Source organism: Balaenoptera physalus, assembly GCF_965194825.1.
Source record: "Balaenoptera physalus genome assembly, chromosome: 19".
Lineage (NCBI taxonomy): Eukaryota > Metazoa > Chordata > Mammalia > Artiodactyla > Balaenopteridae > Balaenoptera > Balaenoptera physalus.
Window position 1 is genome coordinate 40,164,249 of NC_138900.1, and position 21,817 is coordinate 40,186,065.

Consider the following 21,817-nt stretch of genomic DNA (forward strand, 5'->3'; position numbering starts at 1 on the left):
CCGGGGTCCGAGCCCAGCGGTTTAGGGACCCTCCTACCTCCCCGGAGGCGCCTGGGGGCGTCAGGAAGGTGGCGTCCCGCCACCATCGCAGCTGCGGAAGTGCTGAGTTCGGGCTGGCTCCGGGCAGGCGCGGGGCCCGCTCCTCGCCCTCGTGCCTTACTCCCACCCCCCCAACCCCCCTCCGTCCCCGGCCCCAGAGAACTGCTAGAGAGTCAGCTCCCTGCGGGGGAAGGGGGAGCAAAGAGAGGGAGTGGAAATGGGCAGCTTCCCAGAAGTCAGAGTGTGTTTGCAAACTAGTTTTTTCTCAAAAAGCTGTCTGGCACCTGTGTGTTTGGGGAGGGGGCGGGGAGGGGGGAGCATGGAGAAAGAGAGAGCAAGGCCCTTTCTTCCTTTCCGTTCCTCGTTCCCCCGCAGCGCTGCTTCTCTGAAAAATAGAGGGTTCTTACTTTCCTCTTCCCATTTCATCCCCCAGCCTTGTTGGACAAGCCCCTTTGGGGAAGGGGCTGTGATTTGCCCAAGCTGACAGGTGGTGCTGGAACCCAGGGCTCTGTTAGCCAGTTGGAAGTTCTTCTTACTGTCTGGGACTCCCCCAGCCCTGTTATGTACTGGGTGAAGTGACAAGGGCAAAGGATCTGGGAGAATTAGCTGAGTGACCCTTTGTTTGTCTGCCCTTAGTTTTTGCTCCCCTAGGGGTGTGGGCTGTCACTGAGGGATGGGGGGCTTTTTCTGTTTCTTGGAGCACCCACAGCTTCAGTAATTGAGGAGAGGAGCCAAGCTGTAACCTTCGGCAGCTGCACAGCCCTAATGGAGAGCTGGGGAGACCTGGGTCTGAACGCCTACCCAGCAGTGGGCCCCTGGCCTAGACCTTCCTCCCCTCCGAGCCTCCAGGTCCTCATCTGTAAAATGGGCTAATCGTCCAGGGCCTGTGCATATGGAGGCTGGGTGCAAACATAAAAAGTGGTTTTATTGCAGTTCCTCTGGTATGGAGCACAGTGAGTGCTGGGACTGTCCCAGGCATGTGACATAGCTGGCCAGAGTGGGAGGGGTCACCCAGGCAGTTTTCTCCATGGAAAGAACTATGGGCTAAGAACGTGGCACTTGAGTTCTCCTGGCCCTCTGCCGTGTCCTGTTTGGGTGCCGTGTCACTCCTAGGGCTTAAGGGCGTTTCCATTGGCGAAATGAAGCAAAATATGACACAATCCGGTTTACAGGGCTGCTGGGAGACTAGAACCTGGGCCAGGGGGCACGTGTTCTGCAAAGTTGGGTGCACTGGTGGTCATGGGACCTCCCTCCCAGAGGCCACGAGAATTAAAACTCCAGGGACGTAAGAAGAGGGTCGGAGCTAGAGCCTCAGTTTCTGTACCTGTAAAGTAGTGAGAGCAGTACTCTGTACATCTTTATAATCTTTTAGGGTAGTTGTGTAGTTCTTTAAAGGTAGTTGTGAGGATTAAATTAGACAACAAAGGGCTTGTGCACCAGCTCTGTGACTGGTGCCCGATAAGCGCTCAGTTAATGTTAACCATCATTATCATTATTCATGGGAATATTAGTAAGCCTGATGTGGGTTACTGATTTAGGATTCCTTCTGGGATCTCCTCAGGCCACCTCGCTCCTCTCTCTCCCACTTCCTTCCTGGAGAGAGGAGCCTCAGAATCCAAATGTTGGACGTCTGGGCTGTTCCAGGGCCAGGGTCCTGAACAGGAAGGTGCCACTAGGCTGAAGAGAACACCATGGGGGATGGTAGATCCAGTGGGGTGGTCCCGTTTCCCCCACCTTGGGCTGGCCTCACAGAGCTCTAAGGGGTGATGGAAAACAGAAGAGCATTCTCTAGGAATTCCCTCAGGAGCAAGGTTGTCAGGCAAGGTTCCCTACTGTGAAGCCCTCAGCCAGGGCCGGAGTCCCATCTGCCTGATGCTCTCCTCTCCTCTAACCCTTGCAGGGGCTGCTGAGTCAAGGCAGTCACTTCAGGACTCCATCTCCCTCCAGCTGGGAGAATATGGCCTCAGAGAGGGGGCAGGATTCCTCCCCTCCTTCCTGGTCTCCTGCAGGACACAGGGTGGGCTCCTTGGAAGCCAGGAGGCCAGGTCACCCTAGGGTCTTGGCAGGCAGCAACTGGAAAAAACGATCATGTCCCACCCGTGCTGTCCAGAAAGAGGGTATGGAGTCCCAAGGGGATTCATGGCTTCCTGAGGTCCTACAGGGCCTGAGGGATGAGCAGGGGTCCGAGGCACCTCCTGGGTCCCAGCCAGGTGTCCTCTCCCTTCCTTGGGCCACCCGGCCTCTGCTCTGTGGTGGCGTCAAGAGGGCTGTGCTGGCCCATGTCCTGGAGTGTTTCTCCACTAGCCCCGTCCACACGTGCCTCCAGAGCCTGAGATGAAACTAGACTAGATGCTGATCCCTCGCTCGCTATCACATCACCTTGCTTAATTTTTCTCGAGGCATTAGCCGCTCTCTCCCGTCATCTGATTCATTCAAGTGTGTGTCAGTTTGTTCTCTGCCCTCCTCCCCAGGGGGTCAGCTCCAGGAATGGCAAGGGCATCCTGTGTCCATCTTGTTCAGGGCTCTTTCCCTGCACTTACTGGCTTAATGGCTGAGTCCGCCCCTCCTTGTAGCCTCCTGTTGAATGGGTCTGTGATGTTGGGTGATGGAGCCTAGAAGCATCATGAGCTCACCCTTTGGGGTTTCTGGAGGAATCTCTGTCTCACCATACTGAGTGCTGGGGCACTGTCAGAGGGCAGTGGTCTCAACGATGGAGGAGGGGCAAGTGCTGGCCTGGGGGAAGGGAAAGTCGTGAGTCTGGGCAAAGGTGGGATTCTTCCGGCACTGAAGGTCTGGGGGAGGTGGGCATGGCGGCTGCTGACCTGGGTGGGGTGTCACCTGCTGCCGTTGCCTGCAGAACCAGAGGTCTGGGGTGTGCTGGGGAGAGTTACCCATCCCCCAGGTGACCTCAGCCAAGTCTCTTAACCTCTCGGACCTTGGTTTCTTCATCTAGAAAATGGGGAGCTTTAGACCAGGAGCTAGCTGTTCCCTTGCTTCATGTGGTTCTTTTTCTTTTTTTTTTTTTTAATTTATTTTTATTTATTTATTTTTGGCTGAGTTGGGTCTTCGTTGCTGCTCGCGGGCTTTCTCTAGTTGCGGTGCGGGGGCTTCTCATTGCCATGGCTTCTCTTGTTGCGGAGCACGGGCTCTAGGCACGCGGGCTTCAGTAGTTGTGACACATGGACTCAGTAGTTGTGGCTCACGGGCTCTAGAGCGCAGGCTCAGTAGTTGTGGCGCACGGGCTTAGTTGCTCCGCGGCATGTGGCATGTTCCCGGACCAGGGCTCAAACCCGTGTCCCCTGCAGGCGGATTCTTAACCACTGCGCCACCAGGGAAGCCCCTTTCATGTGGTTCTTAAGGCAGCTGTGAAAGGGCTTGTAAACCAAAGAGGGCTTTGCCCAGTTGGCGTGATTCCTCTTCAACCTGTGGCTTCAGGTCCCTGCCTTCCAGAAAGGCTTCCCTCACCATGCAGCCATCTATTCGTCACTCAACAAATGTGTTGTGTTTTGTTTTGTTTTAATAGCATAATATATCAAGGGTTTATTTACTGTTTTAGGTAGAGCCACAGATTTGTTTATTCATAGACTTTAAAATTTTTTATTTTATATTAGAGTATAGTTGATTTACAGTTTGTGTTAGTTTCAGGTGTATAGCAAAATGATTCAGTTATACATATACAAATATCCATTCTATTTTTTAACATATACAAATATCCATTCTATTTTTTAAAATAAATTTATTTATCTTATTTATTTATTTTTGGCTGTGTTGGGTCTTTGTTGCTGCGTGCGGGCTTTCTCTAGTTGCGGCGAGCGGGGGCTGCTCTGTTGCAGTGCGCATGCTTCTCATTGCGGTGGCTTCTCTTGTTGTGGAGCACGGGCTCTAGGCGTGCGGGCTTCAGTAGTTGTGGCACGTGGGCTCAGTAGTTGTGGCTCACAGGCTCTAGAGCGCAGGCTCAGTAGTTGTGGCGCAGGGGCTTAGTTGCTCCGCGGCATGTGGGATCTTCCTGGACCAGGGCTCGAACCTGTGTCCCCTGCATTGGCAGGCGGATTCTCAACCACTGCGCCACCAGGGAAGTCCCATGTATCCATTCTTTCTCAGATTCTTTTCTCATATAGATTATTACAGAATATTGAGTTCCCTGTGCTATACAGTAGGTCCTTGTTGATTATCTGTTTTATATATAGTAGTGTATATATAACCATAAGTTTGGTAACCATAAGTTTGATTTCAAAGTCTGTTTCTGTTTTGTAAATAAGTGAGTCTGTTTCTGTTTTGTAAATAAGTTCATTTGTATCATTTTTTTATATTCCACATATAAGTGGTATCATATAGTACTTGTCTTTCTCTGTTTGACTTACTTCGTTTAGTATGATAACCTCTAGGTCCATCCATGTTGCTGCAAATGGCATTATTTCATTCTTTTTTATGGCTCAGTAATATTCCATTGTATATATGTACCACATCTTCTTAATCCATTCCTCTGTTGATGGACATTTAGGTTGCTTCCATGTCTTGGCTGTTGTAAATAGTGCTGCAATTAACACTGGGGTGCATGTATCTTTTCAAAGTATGGTTTTCTCTGGTTATATGCCCAGGAGTGGGATTGCTGGATCATATGGGCTCTAGAGCACAAGCTCAGTAGTTGTGGCACATGGGCGGCTTAGTTGCTTCGTGGCATGTGGGATCTCCCTGGACCAGGGCTTGAACCCCTGTCCCCTGCATTGGCAGGAGGATTCTAAACCACTGCGCCACCAGGGAAGCCCAGCACCACTTATTGAAGAGACTGTCTTTTCCCCATTATGTATTCTTGCCTCCTTTGTTGTAGATTAATTGACCATAGCTGCATGGGTTTATTTCTGGGCTTTCCATCCTGTTCCATTGATCTATAAGTCTGTCTTTGTGCCAGTAACATACTGTTTTGTTTTTTTTTTTAATATTTATTTATTTGGCTGCGCCGGGTCTTAGTTGTGTCACGTGGGATCTTTTAGTTGTGGCATGCGGGATCTTTAGTTGCAGCATGCGGGATCTTTTTAGATGCGGCATGAGGGATCTTTTAGTTGTGGCATGTGAACTCTTAGTTGCAGCATGTGGGATCTAGTTCCCTGACCAGGGATCGAACCCAGGCCCCCTGCACTGGGAGCATGGAGTCTTAGCCACTGGACCACCGGGGAAGTCCCAGTAATATACTGTTTTGCTTACTGTAGCTTTATGGTATAGTCTGAAGTCAGGGAGCCTGGTTGCTCCAGCGCCATTTTTCTTAAGATTGCTTTGGCTATTCAGGGTCTTTCGTGTTTCCATAGAGAATTTAAGATTTTTTGTTTTAGATCTGCAAAAAATGCCATTGGTAATTTGATAGGGATTATATTGAATCTGTAGATTACCTTGGGCAGTATAGTCATTTTGATAATATTGATTCTTCCAATCCAAGAACATGGTATATCTTTCCATCTGTTTGTGTCGTCTTTGATTTTTTTCATCAGCATCTTATGGTTTTTGGAGTACAGGTCTTTTGCCTCCTTAGGTAGGTTTATTCCTAGGGATTTTATTCTTTGATGCCATGGTAAATGGGATTGTTTCCTTAATTTCTCTTTCTGATCTTTCATTGTTAGCGTATAGAAATGCAGCAGATTTCTGTGTATTAATTTTGTATCCTGCAACTTTACTGAATTCATTGATGAGCTCTAGTAGTTTTCTGGTAGGTTCTTTAGGATTTTCTATGTATAGTATCATGTCATCTGCAAACAGTGACAGTTTTACTTCTTCTTTTCCAATTTGGATTCCTTTTCTTTCTTTTTCTTCTCTGATTACCATGGCTAGGACTTCCAAAACTATGTTCAGTAAAAGTGGCGAGAGTGGAATCCTTGTCCTGTTCCTAATCTTAGAGGAAATGCTTTCAGCTTTTCATCATTGAGTATGATGTTAGCTGTGAGTTTGTCATATATGGCCTTTATTATGTTGAAGTATGTTCTCTCTATGCCCACTTTCTGGAGAGTTTTTATTTTTTATCATAAATGGGTGTTGAATTTTGTCAAAAGCTTTTTCTGCATCTATTGAGATGATCATATGATTTTTATTCTTCAGTTTGTTAATGTGGTGTATCACACTGATCAATCTGCAGATATTGAAAAATCCTTGCATCCCTGAGATAAATCCCACTTGATCATGGTGTATGGTCCTTTTAATGTATTGTTGGATTTGGTTTGCTAGTATTTTGTTGAGGATTTTTGTGTCTATCTTCATCAGTGATATTGGCCTGTAATTTTCTTTTTTTGTGGTATCTTTGTCTGATTTTGGTATTAGGGTTGTAGCGGCCTCATAGAATGAGTTTGGGAGTGTTCCTTCCTCTGCAATTTTTTGAAATAGTTTCAGAAGGATAGGTGTTAACTCTTCACTAAATGTTTGATAGAATTTGCCTGTGAAGCCATCTGGCCCTGGACATGTTTGTTGGGAGTTTTTAAATCATAGTTTCAATTTAAGTACCTGTGATTGGTCTGTTCATATTTTCTATTTCTTCCTGGTTCAGTTTTGGGAAATTGTACCTTTCTAAGAATTTGTCCATTTCTTCTAGGCTGTCCATTTTATTGGCATATAGTTGCTTGTAGTAGTCTCTTACGATCCTTTGTATTTCTTTGGCATCGGTTGTAACTTCTCCTTTTTCATTTCGAATTTTATTGATTTGAGCCCTCTCCCTTTTTCTTCTTAATGAGTCTGGCTAGAGATTTTTCAATTTTGTTTATCTTTTCAAAGAACCAGCTTTTAGTTTCACTGATCTTTTCTATTGTTTTCTTCATCTCTATTTCATTTATTTCTGCTGTGATCTTTGTGATTTCTTTCCTTCTGCTAACTTTGGGTTTTGCTTGTTCTTCTTTCTCTAGTTGCTTTAGGTATAAGTTTAGGTTGGTTATTTGGGATTTTTCTTGTTTCCTGAGGTAAGATTGTATTGCTATAAAATTCCCTCTTAGAACTGCTTTTGCTGAGTCCCACAGGTTTTGTATCATTGTGTTTTTGTTTTCATTTGTCTCTAGCTATTTTTTTATTTCCTCTTTGATTTCTTCAGTGATCCATTGGTTGTTTAGTAGCATATTGTTTAGCCTCCACGTGTCTGTGTTTTTTACAGATTTTTTCTTATAATTGATTTTTTAAAAAAATAAATTTATTTATTTATTTATTTAATTTTTGGCTGCGTTGGGTCTTCGTTGCTGAGCGGGGGCTACTCTTTGTTGTCATGCACGGGCTTCTCACTGCGGTGGCTTCTCTTGTTGCGGAGCATGGGCTCTAGGTGTGCGGGCTTCAGTGGTTGTGGCATGCGAGCTCAGTAGTTGTGGCTCATGGGCTCTAGAGTGCAGGCTCAGTAGTTGTGGCGCACGGGCTTAGTTGCTCCATGGCATGTGGGATCTTCCCGGACCAGGGCTCGAACCCGTGTCCCCTGCATTGGCAGGCGGATTCTTAACCACTGAGCCACCAGGGAAGCCCCTGGGATTGTTTTTGTAGGTCTTTTTTCTTCCCTTCCTCTTTTGTTCTCTTGTGATTTGATGACTATCTTTAGTGTTGTGTTTGGATTTCTTTTTCTTTTTTGTATGTATATCTACTGTAGATTTTTGGTTTGTGGTTACCATGAGGTGTTTGTTTTTTTTTGTTTTTTTTTTTACCATGAGGTTTTGATATAGCTGTCTGTATATATACAAGATTATTTTAAGTTGCTGGTCTCTTAATTTAAAATGCATTTCCAGTATCCTGCATTTGTATTCTCCTCTTCTCATGATTGCTGGTTTTGATATCATATTTGTGTGTGGATGATTTCCTACCTTTACTGTATGTTTACCTTTACCAGTGAGCTTTCCCATTCATAATTTTCTTGTTGCTAGTTGTGGGCTTTTCTTTTCTGCCTAGAATTGTTGTAAAGCTGGTTTGGTGGTGCTGAATTCTCTTAGCTTTTGCTTGTCTATAAAGCTTTTGATTTCTCTATCAAATCTGAATGAGAGACTTGTTGGGTAGAGCCTTGCTTGGTTGTAGGTTTTTCCCTTTCGTCACTTTAAATATATCATGCCACTCTGTTCTGGCCTGCAGAGAAAAATCAGCCGATAACCTTATGGGTATTCCCTTGTATGTTATTTGTTGCTTTTCCCTTGTTGCTTTTAATATTTTCTCTTTGTCTTTCATTTTTGTCAGTTTGATTAATGTGTGTCTCAGCATGTTCCTCCTTGGGTTTCTCCTGTATGGTACTCTCTTGGGTGTACCCAAGTCTTGGGTACAGACTTGGGTGACTGTTTCCTTTCCCATGTGAGGGACGTTTTCAGCTATTACCTCTTCAAATATTTTCTCAAGCTGTTTCTCTCTCTCTTCTCCTTCTGGGACCCCTATAATGCGAATGTTGGTGCTTTTAATGTTGTCTCAGAGGTCTCTTAAACTGTCCTCATTTCTTTTCATTCTTTTTTCTTTATTCTGTTCCACAGAAGTGATTTCCACCATTCTGTCTTCCAGCTCACTTATCCATTCTTCTGCCTTATTTATTCTGCTATTGATTCCTGCTAGTGTTGTTGTTGTTTTTTAATCTATTTATTTATTTTTGGCTGCGTTGGGTCTTCATTGCTGCATGCGGGCTTTCTCTAGTTGCAGTGAGTGGGGGCTACTCTTTGTTGTGGTGCGTGGGCTTCTCATTGCGGTGGCTTCTCTTGTTGCGGAGCATGGGCTCTAGGACGCAGGCTCAGTAGCTGTGGCACACAGGCTTAGTTGCTCCGTGGCATGTGGGATCTTCCCGGACCAGGGCTCGAACCCGTGTCCCCTGCATTGGCAGGCGGATTCTTAACCACTGTGCCACCAGGGAAGCCCCCTGCTAGTGTATTTTTAATTTCAGTTATTGTATTGTTCATCTCTGTTTGTTTGTTCTTTAAATTTTCTAGCTCTTTGTTAAACATTTCTTATATCTTCTTGGTCTGTGCCTCCATTCTTTTTCCACGATCTTGGATAGCTTCACTGTCATTACTCTGAATTCTTTTTCAGGTAGATTGCCTATCTCCACTTCACAGAGTTGTTCTTCTGGGCTTCTATCTTGTTCCTTCATCTGGAACATATTCCTCTGCCATCTCATTTTGTCTAACTTTCTGTGTTTGCAGTCCCACAGGCTGCAGGATTATAGTTCCTCTTGCTTCTGGTGTCTGCCCCCATCTCATTGTGGCTTCTTCTTTGTCTTTGGAAGTAGAATATCTTTTGGTAGGTTCCGGTCCCGTTTTGTCAGTGGTTGTTCAGCAGCTGGTTGTGATTTTGGTGTTTTCATGAGAGGAGATGAGCTCAGGTCCTTATGCTCCACCATCTTGCCGGGCAGGCTCCTCAGCACATGTTTTTTGAACAGCTTTTCTATGGACTGTGCCAAAGCTGGGGTACAACTGCAGAGCTCTGAATGGAGTTGGGGGGATAGAGTGAGGCAAGCAAATGACAAAGAGACAGGAAAACTTAAGATAGTGGAAAATGCCATAAAAAGAATGAAGCAGGGTGAAGTGATTGAGATTGGCGGGGTTGGGTGGGGGACATCAGGGAGACTTCTGGAGGAGGAAGTGTGACATTTAAGCTGAGATGTTACTCTATGGCATGACATTCATGGCTGTATCCCAGCTTACCTAGTTCCCAGCAGGAACTAGGATACTTCCTGGATATGCTCCATGGATATTTTTGAATGAATGAAGGAGGGAGGAGTGCCCTAAGCAGAGGAAGGAACACATACAAAGGCCCTGAGGTGGGAACATGCTCAGTGTATTCCAAGAGCCCTTTCTCTCCACCACGCAGCTCTCTGTCTCCTTTGGTGGCTCTTGTGTCTTGTCAGGAGCTAGGGGCATCTGGCCTGCCTTCTGTGCTCTGGCTGTACCTGCCCCATGACGCAGGAGAGTGCATGCTCAGCTCCCAGCAGATGATGCTATCCAACCTCTCCCTCCTTTGGGCCCCCAACAATCTTTCCAAGTCTAAGTCACATCCCTGTGTCTCCCCTGAGGGCTGTGCTGGGCAAGAGAACAGTGGACCCCATCTCATTTCAAACTCTGCTTTGCCACTGACTAGCTAAGTGACCTTGGGCAGTGTGTTAGTTTCCAAGGGCTGCTGTGAAGCCACCACGAACTGGGTGGCTTCAAACTACAGAAATGTATTCTCTCACAGTTCTGGAGGCTAGAAGTCCACATTCAAGGTGTTGGCAGGGCCATGCTCCCTCTAAAGCTTCTAGGGAAGGGTGCCTTGTTGCCTCATCCAGCTCCTGGTAGCTGCAGGTATCCCTTGCCTTGTGGTGACGTCACTCCAGTCTCTGCCTTCTTCCCATGGCTGCCTTCCCTCTGTGTCTTAACATTGTCCTCCCTTAAGGACCTCAGTCATGTGGGAATAAGGGCCCACCGTACTCCAGCATGTCCTCATCTTAACTCTTTACATCTGCAGCTACCCTCTTTCCAAATAAGATCACATGCTGATCTTAGGGGTTAGGATTTCAACACCTCTTCTGGGGGGACACAGTTCAACCTCTAATAGGCAGGTTACGTAACCTCTTTGTGCCTCAGTTCTCTGTTCTATGAAATGGGGTGGTAATAATAGGGCTCATCTGCTGGGGTTGCAGGATGGCCTACACAGAATGGTGGGAACCTCCGGACAGGGCCAGGCACACAGGAAGCACTCAGTCAATGCTGTTATTTCCATCTTCTCAGTGAAGGTTTCCTGGGAGCTGGGACCAGGGCTGAGGAGCAGATGGCAATGTCCTTGGCCGGGAGGACTTGCTGAGGAGGGCCTGGGGCTGGGCTGTGGGCCTCTTGCCTGGGATGCGGAGGCTCAGAGAGGCCCCTCCCCACTGTCTGGAGGAGAAGGGGCAGACGGGCGCCTCTTCAGTGTGGCGGGGTGAAAGCCATTAACAGAAGGTGGGGAGCTTAGTCTGCCGAGGGATGTGAACAGAGGGTGCCCAGCCACTGTAGGCGCCCACAAGGGGATTTGGGTACTGAGTAAGCCCAGGTGACCTTTCAGGCCCAATCAGCCTGGAGTTCCTGGGCAGGAGCTTGGGGCTAGAATCCCAGAGCAGCCCAGCAAAGACTGAGGGACATATGTAGACTCCCCACAGCCGGAAGGGGCCTGAACCCTGACAGGCAGGGAAACTGAGGCAGAGAGAGGCAGGGACTTGTGGGGAGTTCACAGAGAGAGTTGGGAGCCCCTGTCTCCTAGTCTCCCCATGGTAGGCCCCTGGGTGGGTGTGGATGCCATGGGGTAGGGCCCCAGGGCTGGGTCCCAGTCCCTGAGGCTGCCCCACAGTCCCCTTCACACGAAGCTACTTTGGAATGACTTCGGCTGGTGGTCATTGTCACCATGCCCTCCTCCCTCCGTTAGCTCGGTCCCCCCTCTCTGAGCCTGGCCAGATTCACCCCGAGGTCCCCGAAGTACTTCCTGCATCCCAGAGTCCATCCACGCCCGTCCCCTGTAGCACTTGCTGGGAGGCAAGAGGGCAGGGCGTCGCCAGCCCCACTTTGCAGATGAAGGAGCTGAGACCTAGAGGGAAGGGGTAGCAGAAGCGGGCAGAACCCAGTGCCTGGACTCCTTGGGCGGTATTGTGGAGGCTGGACCAGCCCCTGGGGCAACAGGCTGGAGATACCCCGGGATCAAGCCCTTCAGAACAAGGCTCAGCTGAACCAGGGTCCTGGGGATCCGGAGGAGGCCCCCTTCCCCGGAGTCCAGAGCTTAGTGATTTGGTGCTGGCTACAGAGAATAGCCTCCCTCTGGGTGTGGTCTGGCCACAGCTGGGGCCTCAGGGGAGCTGGGGGGGCGTCAGGGCTGACCCCTGCAGCAGCCTCCTCCCCATGCTGTCTGTATCTATATTTATCCCCATGTCGGCCTGGCTGCCTGTTGGGAGTGCAGCGTCTTCAGAGCTCAGCAGCTTTAGCTAAGGTAGGGAAGTGATTTGTGTCAAGATGCTGCCTGCCCCCCACCTTGACGGGAGAACCGGTCTGCTCTCTGAGGGGCTGTGCACCACCCGGCAGGAGCCAGTGCAGCAGTGGGTGTGCAGGGAGGGCCCCAGGGAGTATGAGCCCCTTGGGGATGGACCCCCCCCCCACTTCAGAGAACCAGGGCTGTGGGACATTGGGGCGGTAGGGCTGAGGCTAGAAGGTGGTACCAGATAAACTGTAAAGCCTTTCAGCTCAGAGGTTCAGAGAACTCCTGATTTCCGAAATCCTAGAATTCCCAAACCTTGGGATTCTGTGAATCTGTGAATCTGTAGGCTTCTGCAATTCCAAGATGCCACAGATCCTCTTTCCTTCACCTTCACTCTTCCTTCAACTTTCAGCAAATGTTTGTCGAGCTCCCGTTCTATGCCTCTCTGCGCTGGAAACAGCAGAGATGAAAATAAGATCTGGTCCCATCTTTAAGCTCAAGTGAGGGTGACATTTTCTAAGCCAGTGGTTGCAATATGGTAACAATGTAAGTGCTTCCCTCTCCAGGGCCAGGGGCTCAGGGGGCACTTTGTAGAGCAGTCCCCAAGTTGTGTGTTTTTTTTTTAAACGTTTTCTTGAAGTATAATATACAAAATAGAGCAGACTTCCTACTCAATGACTGTTCACAAACCAAAAACATCCGTGTTAGCAGCCCCTAGACTGAGAAACAAACGTGACCCTCACTGAAGCCCCCTGGTAGCCCCGTCCGGTTACTCACACCCTCCCCCACTATCTTGCAATGCCCCCTCCAGCAGCCTAGACTTGTTTTGCCTGGGTTTAACTTCATGTAATGAGATTATACGGGATGACATGCTCCCTTGCGTCTGGCTTCCTGCATTCAATATGTTCATAAGACCTATTCATATTGTTGCTGTCCTTGTGCTTCCTTCATGCTCGTGGCAGTGTAGTCCGCTGTGTGCACGTTCACCATTTATTTATCCCTTTTCCAGATGATAGGTATTTAGGGGACTCCCGGCCTGGGGCTGTTACAAATAGTGCTGCTCTGAAAGTTCTCCGATGTGTCTTTTGGTGAACATATTGCATGTTTCTGCTGGGCGTTGCTGGGTCATCATAAGGGATGCATTGAGTTAGCTTTGTAGTCACTGCCAAACATTTCTCCAAACCGGTTGTACCAGTCCACACTCCTGTTGGTGACATGTGAGAGTTCCAGTTGCTCCACATCCTTGTCAACACTTGGTATCGCCAGCTTTTAAAATTTTATCCTGGGGGTGGGGGCAGGAGGGCATAGTGGCATTGATTTCATTTGGTTTTGCTGAGCTGAGTTTGAAGAATGACAGAGCTAAGTGAAGAAGAGGGAAGGGCATTCCAGGAAGATGGAACAGCATGTACAAAATTACGGAGGCATGAAAAAGTACTGTTGGAACTCTGTAGTAAACAGCATAGCTAGAGCCAGAAATGTGTTGAGGCAGTGGGGGAGCGGGCGGGGAGCGGAGGCTATCAGGGTGTTTGGACATTGTCCTGAGAACAGTAGGGAGTCCCGGAGAGGATTTTCTCATTTGAGCGAGTACCTACAGTGTGTCAGGGATTTTGTAATTTACATTTGATGGATAAGAAGACTAAACTGAGATTCAGAAAGACCACATGACTTGTCCTGAGTCATATTAGCAGAGGCTCTGGAATGCAGATCCTTCCAAGCCTCAGTTTGCTCTTCGGGAGAATGGGAGCGGTGATAACACCTCACTCAAGGATGTTGTGAAGCTATAGAAGTTAAAGTCCATAACACACTGGGCACAGGGCCTGGGGCAGGCGTTATTATTACTCTCATTTTATATCATGTCTCCATCACCACAGCCATACCACCCCCTCTCTTCCCTGCCAGCTGACAGGGTGGGAGTGGGCTCTCCTAGCTCCCACGGTTAGGAAGTGCTGGCAGAGAACTCTAGCCTCAGCACCCTATTTTCCTGCCCCACGGCAGGTCTTCTAGGACCTGAAGGTTGCTACGATGGTTAATCTTTTTTTTTAAAAACTGTAGTACTTGTAGGCGTGTGAAACCAGGAATGGGGAAACTGGAAACCATGGCTTTTTTTTTTTTTTTTTTAATTTATTTATTTTTGGCTGTGTTGGGTCTTCGTTTCTGTGCAAGGGCTTTCTCTAGTTGGCGGCAAGCGGGGGCTCTCTTCATCGCGGTGCGCGGGCCTCTCACTATCGCGGCCTCTCTTGTTGGGAGCACAGGCTCCAGACGCGCAGGCTCAGTAGTTGTGGCTCACGGGCCTAGTTGCTCCGTGGCATGTGGGATCTTCCCAGACCAGGGCTCGAACCCGCGTGCCCTGCATTGGCAGGCAGATTCTCAACCACTGCGCCACCAGGGAAGCCCTGATGGTTAATCTTATGTATCACCTTGGCTAGGCTATCACGACCAGTTGTTCAGTTAAACACTAGTCTGATGTTGCTGTGTAGGTATTTTTTTAGATGTGATTAACATTTAAATCAGTGGACTTTTATTAAAGCAGATTATCCTCCATTACATGGGTGGGCCACATCTAATCAATCAAATGCCTTAAAAGCAAAGACTAAGGTTTCTCCCAGAAGAAGGAATTCAGCCCCAAGACTGCAACATAGAAACCTTGCCTAGTTTCCAACCTGCTTGTCTTGCCCTGTGGATTTCGGACTGAAGACTGCAATATCAACTCTAACCTGAATTTCCAGCCTTCAGTTTCGCCCCACAGATTTCAGACTTGTCTGCCCCAACAAGCTCATGAGTCAGTTCCTTAAAAGAAATCTCTCTCTATATATGTAGATATCCTATTGGTTCTGTTTTCTCTGGAGAACCCTAATACAGTTGCCATTTGTCTTCCTGGATCTTTCTCATCTGGGAGATGGGGTGAAGGAGGCAACTTAGATCTGGATGTGTTCAAGGCACGTTCTGACCCTGTAAGTTCAGTAAATGCAGCCATCAGGGCCAGTGGGGACCAGGCATCTGGTTAGCCAAAGGTTCCAGTTACCAGAGTGTCACCATCTAGACCAGAGGCTGCAAACTCAGACATCTGCCGAGACCTCGCGGGAACTCAGCGTGTGAAGTTGGCAGGGCTTGTATGGGGACCAAGTATGACATCTGCCTAATTAGGCCAAGAGCGGGCTAAACCAGAGCCATCCCTGGGATATGGTCAGCCACTGGTGGGCCGTGTAGCAGCCTCCTGCCTAGGAGCTTGGTGTTCAAAGTGTGGTCTCAGATGGGCCGCCTCAGCAACGCCTGGAAGCTTGTTAGAATTGCAGACTCTCAGGTCCTTCCCCAGACCTGCTGCATCAGAATCTGCCCCACCTACCCACCCCTCTGGGATTTGTGTGTTACGAGGAGGGCTTGTTAAAACACAAAGGCCATTCTGGGGACTCTGAGCAGGTCTGTTTGGGGCCCCGGAACCTGCCTTTCTAACAAGCTCCCAGGAGATGCTGAGGAGGCCCATCCGGGAACCACCCTTGGAGCGGAGAGAGCCTGAGGCCACCCCAGGATCCTCTGTTGTCACCTATTAGGCCCCACTGAGCAGGATTTGCTGCATGATGAAGACCCAGGAGCCCTCAGCCCGGGAGAGTAGCACCTTGAAGGGCGTGTGGGTGTGGGGTCTGAGTCTGTTATTCCCTCCCTGGCCCCCTATCTACCACCTTGGTGTCCCTTGGCATCTCTGAGCTGTGTCTTCCAGCTGAGAAAGGGAGCCTAGAACCATATCCTCAACGAGTTTTCACTCCTGGTCCCCTGTACGTACACCATAAACTTCACACACCTCTCCCCCTGCCCCCAGCCATCAAGAATCGCTGATAATAGCACAAGCTGCATAGTGTCATTCTAAATGCTTTACCTCATTTAATCCTCGACATCAATACCTGATGAAAGCACTTTTATTGTTCCTGTTTTTATAGAAGGGGAACAAAGACCAGAGAGGTTAAGTAACTTGCCTGAGATCACACAGCAGGTAAATGACAACCAGGGATTCAAACCCAGCAGTCTGAGTCCAGAGTCAGTGCTCTTACCCTCAGCACAGTACCGACCAGAGGACCGCACCCCTGTCCTCGTAACTGCTGCCAACAAGACTGTGGAGCGTTACTTGTTGCAGTTGGCACTGAAAACAGAATTTCATTTCTCAGATATCAGGTTGAGCATGCTTTTTCAGAGGGCACATGATGCCCCCCAGTTCTGACAGGCCATCCCGCTGTTGCACTTGCCCCTGCAGTGAGGGGCACCTCGGCCCTGCCCTGCCCCTCCCATCCCCCTCTTCCCCATCTGGGTCTCCAGGTCTCCACCTCAGCTGCTGCCTCCCCCGCCCCCTACCGGCTCTCTCCCTGCACCTGCCTCTCTTGGTGTCTCCCGTCACTGCCCGTCTCTGAACTGGGGCCCCTGCAGGCCACCTCGGTGTCTCTTCCCCACAGTGGGTGGGGTGCACAGCCCGGCTCCTGGGTCCTGAGCTGCTGGGGCCAGTGATGGGCGGGGAAGTTGGAGTAGGGCAGCCCTAGCTCTTAGCCTCAGCACCATTCTTCCCTGGCTTAGAAGCACCACTGCCCCCTTCTTGGGCCTTGGTTTCCACCTCTGTGAAATGGGACGTGAACCCCTCTAGTGCTGGCCTCTTGGAGCAGTTATGATGGTCCCAGAACTGAGAAGGGGCTTTGTGATCTCTCAAGTGCTGTGTGCAGCGGGGAGGTGGTTGTGATTGCTCTGGGGCTGCAGATTAAAGAGCCTGCCTGAGGGGCTCCCTTCCTCATTCATTTGCCACCGTGTAGGTGCTGCTCTAGATGTTGGGGAAACGGTGATCCCTCCCTTGTGGAACTTACATTCCAGACAGTGCACAAGGCAAATAGACAAATTAGTAAAAATGGTTGTAGATTGCATTGATCTGTGAAGGAACCAGTGTGGGGCTGAGATTGCATTAGCTTGGGTGACCAAGGAAGGCTTCTGAGGAGGTGACATGAAGCTGACAACTAAGACCTGTCATGTGATGGGACTTCCCTGGTGGTTCAGTGGTTGAGAATCCGCCTTCCAGTGCAGGGGACATGGGTTCAATCCCTGGTCAGGGAGCTAAGATCCCACATGACGTGGGGAAACTAAGCCCGCGTGCCGCAACTTGAGAGAAGCCCACGTGCTGTGACGAAAGATCCTGCATGCTGCAACTAAGACCCGACGCAGCCAAATAAATCAATTAAAAAAAAAAAAAAAAAGACCTGCCCTGTGAAGAAAAGCATTTCTGGCAGGGGAAAGAGCAAGTGCAAAGGCCCTGAGGCAGGAGAGAGGTTAGCATATTTGCAGAGCAGAAGGAGGCCAGTGCAGCTGGGGCACAGGGAGCAAGGGAGAGTGTGGCATAAGGTGGGGTCAGGTCAGGCCCTGTTGGCCTGGGGAGGATCTGGATTGTGTGACAAGGAAGGGCAGCCACTGGGAGATTTTCAGGAAGAGCTGTGGTAGCATCTGATTTGCATGTTTAAAGACTCCCTCTGGCTCGGGCAGGCGTGGAAAAGAGAGAGTCTGGGGGCTGGGGTTGCTCAGGGAGACCTGACATGGGCCAGGGAAGTGGAAGCGGGGAGATGGGGACGATGCTGGACGCATCTTGGCGGTGGAACCGACAGCAGTAGCGGGATATGGGGGGTGAAGGAAAGAGGTCAAGGAGGATGGGTTCCTAGGCTTCTGGCTAAAACTGGAATGTTCTAGACCTGTGACTCAGCACTAGAATCTCCAAATCCTGTTCTTCGGCCTAAAGGGTAAGATGTCCACCTGCCCATCCAAAGGGGGCAGCCAATGTTGCCACGTGGGAATAAGGGCCCGAGATGGCCAAGTCTTCTAATTTTTCATTAGAAACTTGAAATCTAGGCATTTCAGTAAAACCTCCCAATATGCAGGCAAATGATTAAAAAAATTTTAAACACTTGCAAGTCAATGCTAGAAAGCCAAACAAAACCTGTCTGGAGGCTAGATTTGTTCCACAGACTGTTGTTTTGTGATCTCTGACACCACACCATGTAATGCATTATATAGCAATGCATTAATAATTGGCTGACATTCTTAACAGCTGAATCACACGGCCAGGACAACTAAGGTTGTGCCTATCCGAAATGCCCAGATCCTTTATATGCAAACAGCTGTCAAGCCAGGCACGCCCCACACTGAACTCAGAACTGAACACAGGCTTACAGTTATCTCTATCAAATTGCATCTTGTCATTTGTCAGAAACATTTGTCCCTGGATTGGCTCCACTCTTCCTCCAAATTCTACTGAATTTGCACTCCCTTCCAGCTTTGTATCACACACAGTTTTAATAAGCCCATCCAAAGCCGTCTACAAAGCTAATGTCAACCTGTGTGTATAGTTCAGTAGAGTTCAATGGATTTCAATGGGTAGGTTAGGCTTGTCTCCTGCTAGACGTCTATAGCTGTTCAGCTATAACTTCAACCTACCTTCTGGGTTCATCCACCTCATATTTACCCGTCTTTCTCCTTGAAGCCACCATACATCGCATATAGGCCTAATCCACTAGTTTTGTGGTGACAGGAATGCCACCTCCTTACACCTGTATATGGAGTACTTTATGGTTTTTATAGCATGTTCCCATAATTTCCTGACTTGATCTTTATCACCCATCACAACCTTTAAAAATCCTATCAACCTCACATTAAGACATTGATCTAAAAATCTGCCAGTGGTCTATTTGTTTGTTTATAATCCACTAATAATCTATCTGGTGATTTCCAGATTAAACAGAGCAAGGGAAACTATTGATAATTTAGCTTCTTACCTTCCCACTTCACCATCTCACCAAAAAAGAGTTCCCCAAACCACCACCATTCCAGCAATAACCTATGGGGACAGAAACAATATTTAAGAGGAAGAATGTTCTAACCGTGAGAGTTGACAGAAAGTGGAATGCATCACCTTGTGAAGAAATGACATTTTGATGCTAGAACTTTTCAAATAGGAGCTAGGGTTTTGCAGAAGGGATTCCAACATGGATAGGGAGTTGGGCAGAGTGATCTTTCATTCATGTATTTCTGTCCATGTGAGGAAACTGCTCCGTGCTCAGCTCTTGGCTGAGCTCTTGGAAGTGTCTTACCAGTTCTTGCAGTGATAACCTCTGAAGGTTAAAAACATACGCTTGGCAAGTGTGACAGTTTTTATGCTTTGTACATTTAAAAATTTCCTTTAAAAAGCAGTTTTCAGCAAATGTTTTTAAAATGCCAACCTTTTCTCCATTATTCAAAATTGGGAAGAATCCATACAATGGAATATTATTCAGCCATAAAAAAAGAAATGAAGCACCGATACAAGGTAGGATGTGGATGAATCTTGAAAACATTAGGGTAACTAAAAGGAGCCAGTCACAAAAGACCACATATTATATGATTCCATTCATATGAAGGTCCAGAATAGGTAAATGTAGAGACAGAAAGTAGATTAGTGGTTATTTAGGGGTGGGGTGGGGTGATAGCTAAAGGATACAGTATTTCCTATTGAGTTGATGAAAATGTTCTAAAATTGACTGTGGTGATGGTTGCACATATCTGTGAATGTACTAAAATCCGTTGAATTGTACATTTTAAATGGGTGAATTGTAGGGTATATGAATTATATCTTGATAAACCTGTTTTTAAAAAAAAAAAAAGGGTAAGATGTCTTAGGAGCCCGGGCCAGCGGACCCTGTGGGAGCTGAAGCCTCAGTCTTGTTCATTGTTGAAGCCCGAGAGTGCTCAAGGAATGTTTGCTGAATGAATGAATGGGAATTCCCAAGCCCTGCCCGCTCTTGGCCTCAGTTAACCCATCTGTAAAAGGGACTGCTAGGGTTTTTTTTGTTGTTTTTTTTTTAATCTTTTTTTAATTATTATTTATTTATTTATTTATTTTTGGCTGTGTTGGGTCTTCGTTTCTGTGCGAGGGCTTTCTCTAGTTTGCGGCAAGCAGGGGCCACTCTTCATCGCGGTGTGCGGGCCTCTCACTATCGCGGCCTCTCTTGTTGTGGAGCACAGGCTCCAGACGCGCAGGCTCAGTAGTTGTGGCTCACGGGCCTAGTTGCTCCGCGGCATGTGGGATCTTCCCAGACCAGGGCTCGAACCCGTGTCCCCTGCATTGGCAGGCAGATTCTCAACCACTGCGCCACCAGGGAAGCCCGGGACTGCTAGTTTTGTATCCCCGCCTTCCAATTCCTTCCCCGGGGCTCTGGTCACCCCAGAAGGCCTGTGTCCATCTGGGCCAGGAGTCAGGACCATCCACAAGCAGGCCCCAGCTCCCCAGGCCCCCTCTTCAGCCTGAAACCTCAAATTACCTGTGCGGCGGTGCTGCACCAGGGAGCGTTTCCATCTTGCTCAGATGCACATGGCAGGCCCAACCCTCCCTTAATGACACCTTGCCTGCCTGCCCTCCTGCTGGAGTAGGAGGGGAGGGGGCCCGGCCCAGCCTAAGCCATGGTTTCTTTTTCCATTGCGTCAGGCCTCAGGGTCTGGCCTGCCTGCCCGCTGCCGGCTGGCACAGAGGGGCCCACTCTGACCCCCGCCTGCCCCAACTCCAGACATCATGTGCTCCCCGTTTCGGGGATCTAGAAGCTTCCAAGCAGAGGGTGAGTTGGGGATGGGGGACCTGCCCCTAGCTGGGGGAGGAGTGCCCCTTCCCTGCCCACTCATCACTCACTCTCTCTGGGGCCTGCAGGCTGATCCAGGTGGGGCCGCAGTGGGCTCTGAGGAGCCCCGCCAGCCCGACCGTCCCCTGGACCTGGCCCTCCTGGCCACACCCTCAGCCAGGCTGGAGCCAGTGAGGGGTAGGAGAACAGTGCAGTAACCTAGGCGACGGATGATGGTAGCTCAGACCAGGGGGAGGGCGGGGGAGAAGTGGCCCCAGAGTGTTCATACAAGCGCTTGCCTTTGCATCTGTTAGTCTGCGGGCGTGTGCGTGCGTGTGTATCAGTGTGACGTGCACAAGGAAATGTGTGAACCTGGGTGTGTGTACCTGATACCCCTCAGGTACAGGATGAAAACAGAGGTCTCTGACTTGGCAGCAGGGGGGATGTTGGCCCACATGGCATCTAGCATGTCATGAAGGGGGCCTGTGAGGTGGAGAGGAGGTGGGTGAGCTGGAATCCACCCCATTAGTGATGATGGGAGAGACAGGGGTGCAGACAGGGTAACCCCAGAGGAACTGGTGACCTTGGGGGCTCCGGGGTCTTCTTAGCCTCAGGCTTCCTGTGGCCTGGCTGACTCCCGAGATGCCCCCACCTGGTTCTAGGTCCCCACCATGCCCAGCAGTCCCCTGGCCCTGGCCCTGGCCAGAAGGCCGTACGTTGGCCTGGGAGTCTGGAAAATTGGTTCACAGCCTGCCTCTGTTTCCTGACTGTGTGACATTGTACAGGTGACTTCTGCTCTGAGCCTCAGTTTCCTTATCTGCAAAATGGGGGTGACTTGTGCCCCCCCCACCCCAGGTAGTTGTAAGCATAAACAGGTGTTCTCTCAGCCTCTGTGTGGACGAGTCCAGCCCCCAAACACTTACCCACTAGGGCCAGGTTCCAACTCCTTGACTAATATCTTATCCCCTGACTGTCGAGTGGGTAACTGGCCCTGCAGTGCCCCAGAGGAGGGAGGTGAGAGGAGGCCATTCCTTCTGAGAGCACGAACCCACCTGACCACGCTGACCAGCACTGACTACAAGCTGAGCACGTCACCCGCGAGATGTCTCTAATCCTTATTCACCCTGGTGGGGCAGGTCCTAAAATCGCCTCACCCTCCAGACGGGGACACTGAGGCTCGTTCATTCACTCTAGAGTGTTTGCTGAGTGTCTGCCAAGTCGCGAGAACTGTGCCAGAGCTGGGATCCTGCGGTAAGAAGACTACCCAGCTCCAGCCCTCTAGGACCTCATGT

General features: G+C 49.1%; 1 protein-coding gene across 7 annotated transcripts in view; it reads left to right on the plus strand.

Annotated features, from left to right (window-relative positions):
* Positions 1 to 21,817, plus strand: part of CPNE2 (copine 2) — a 55,459-nt gene that overhangs the window by 478 nt on the left and 33,164 nt on the right. The gene's annotated exons all lie outside the window — the stretch shown is intronic.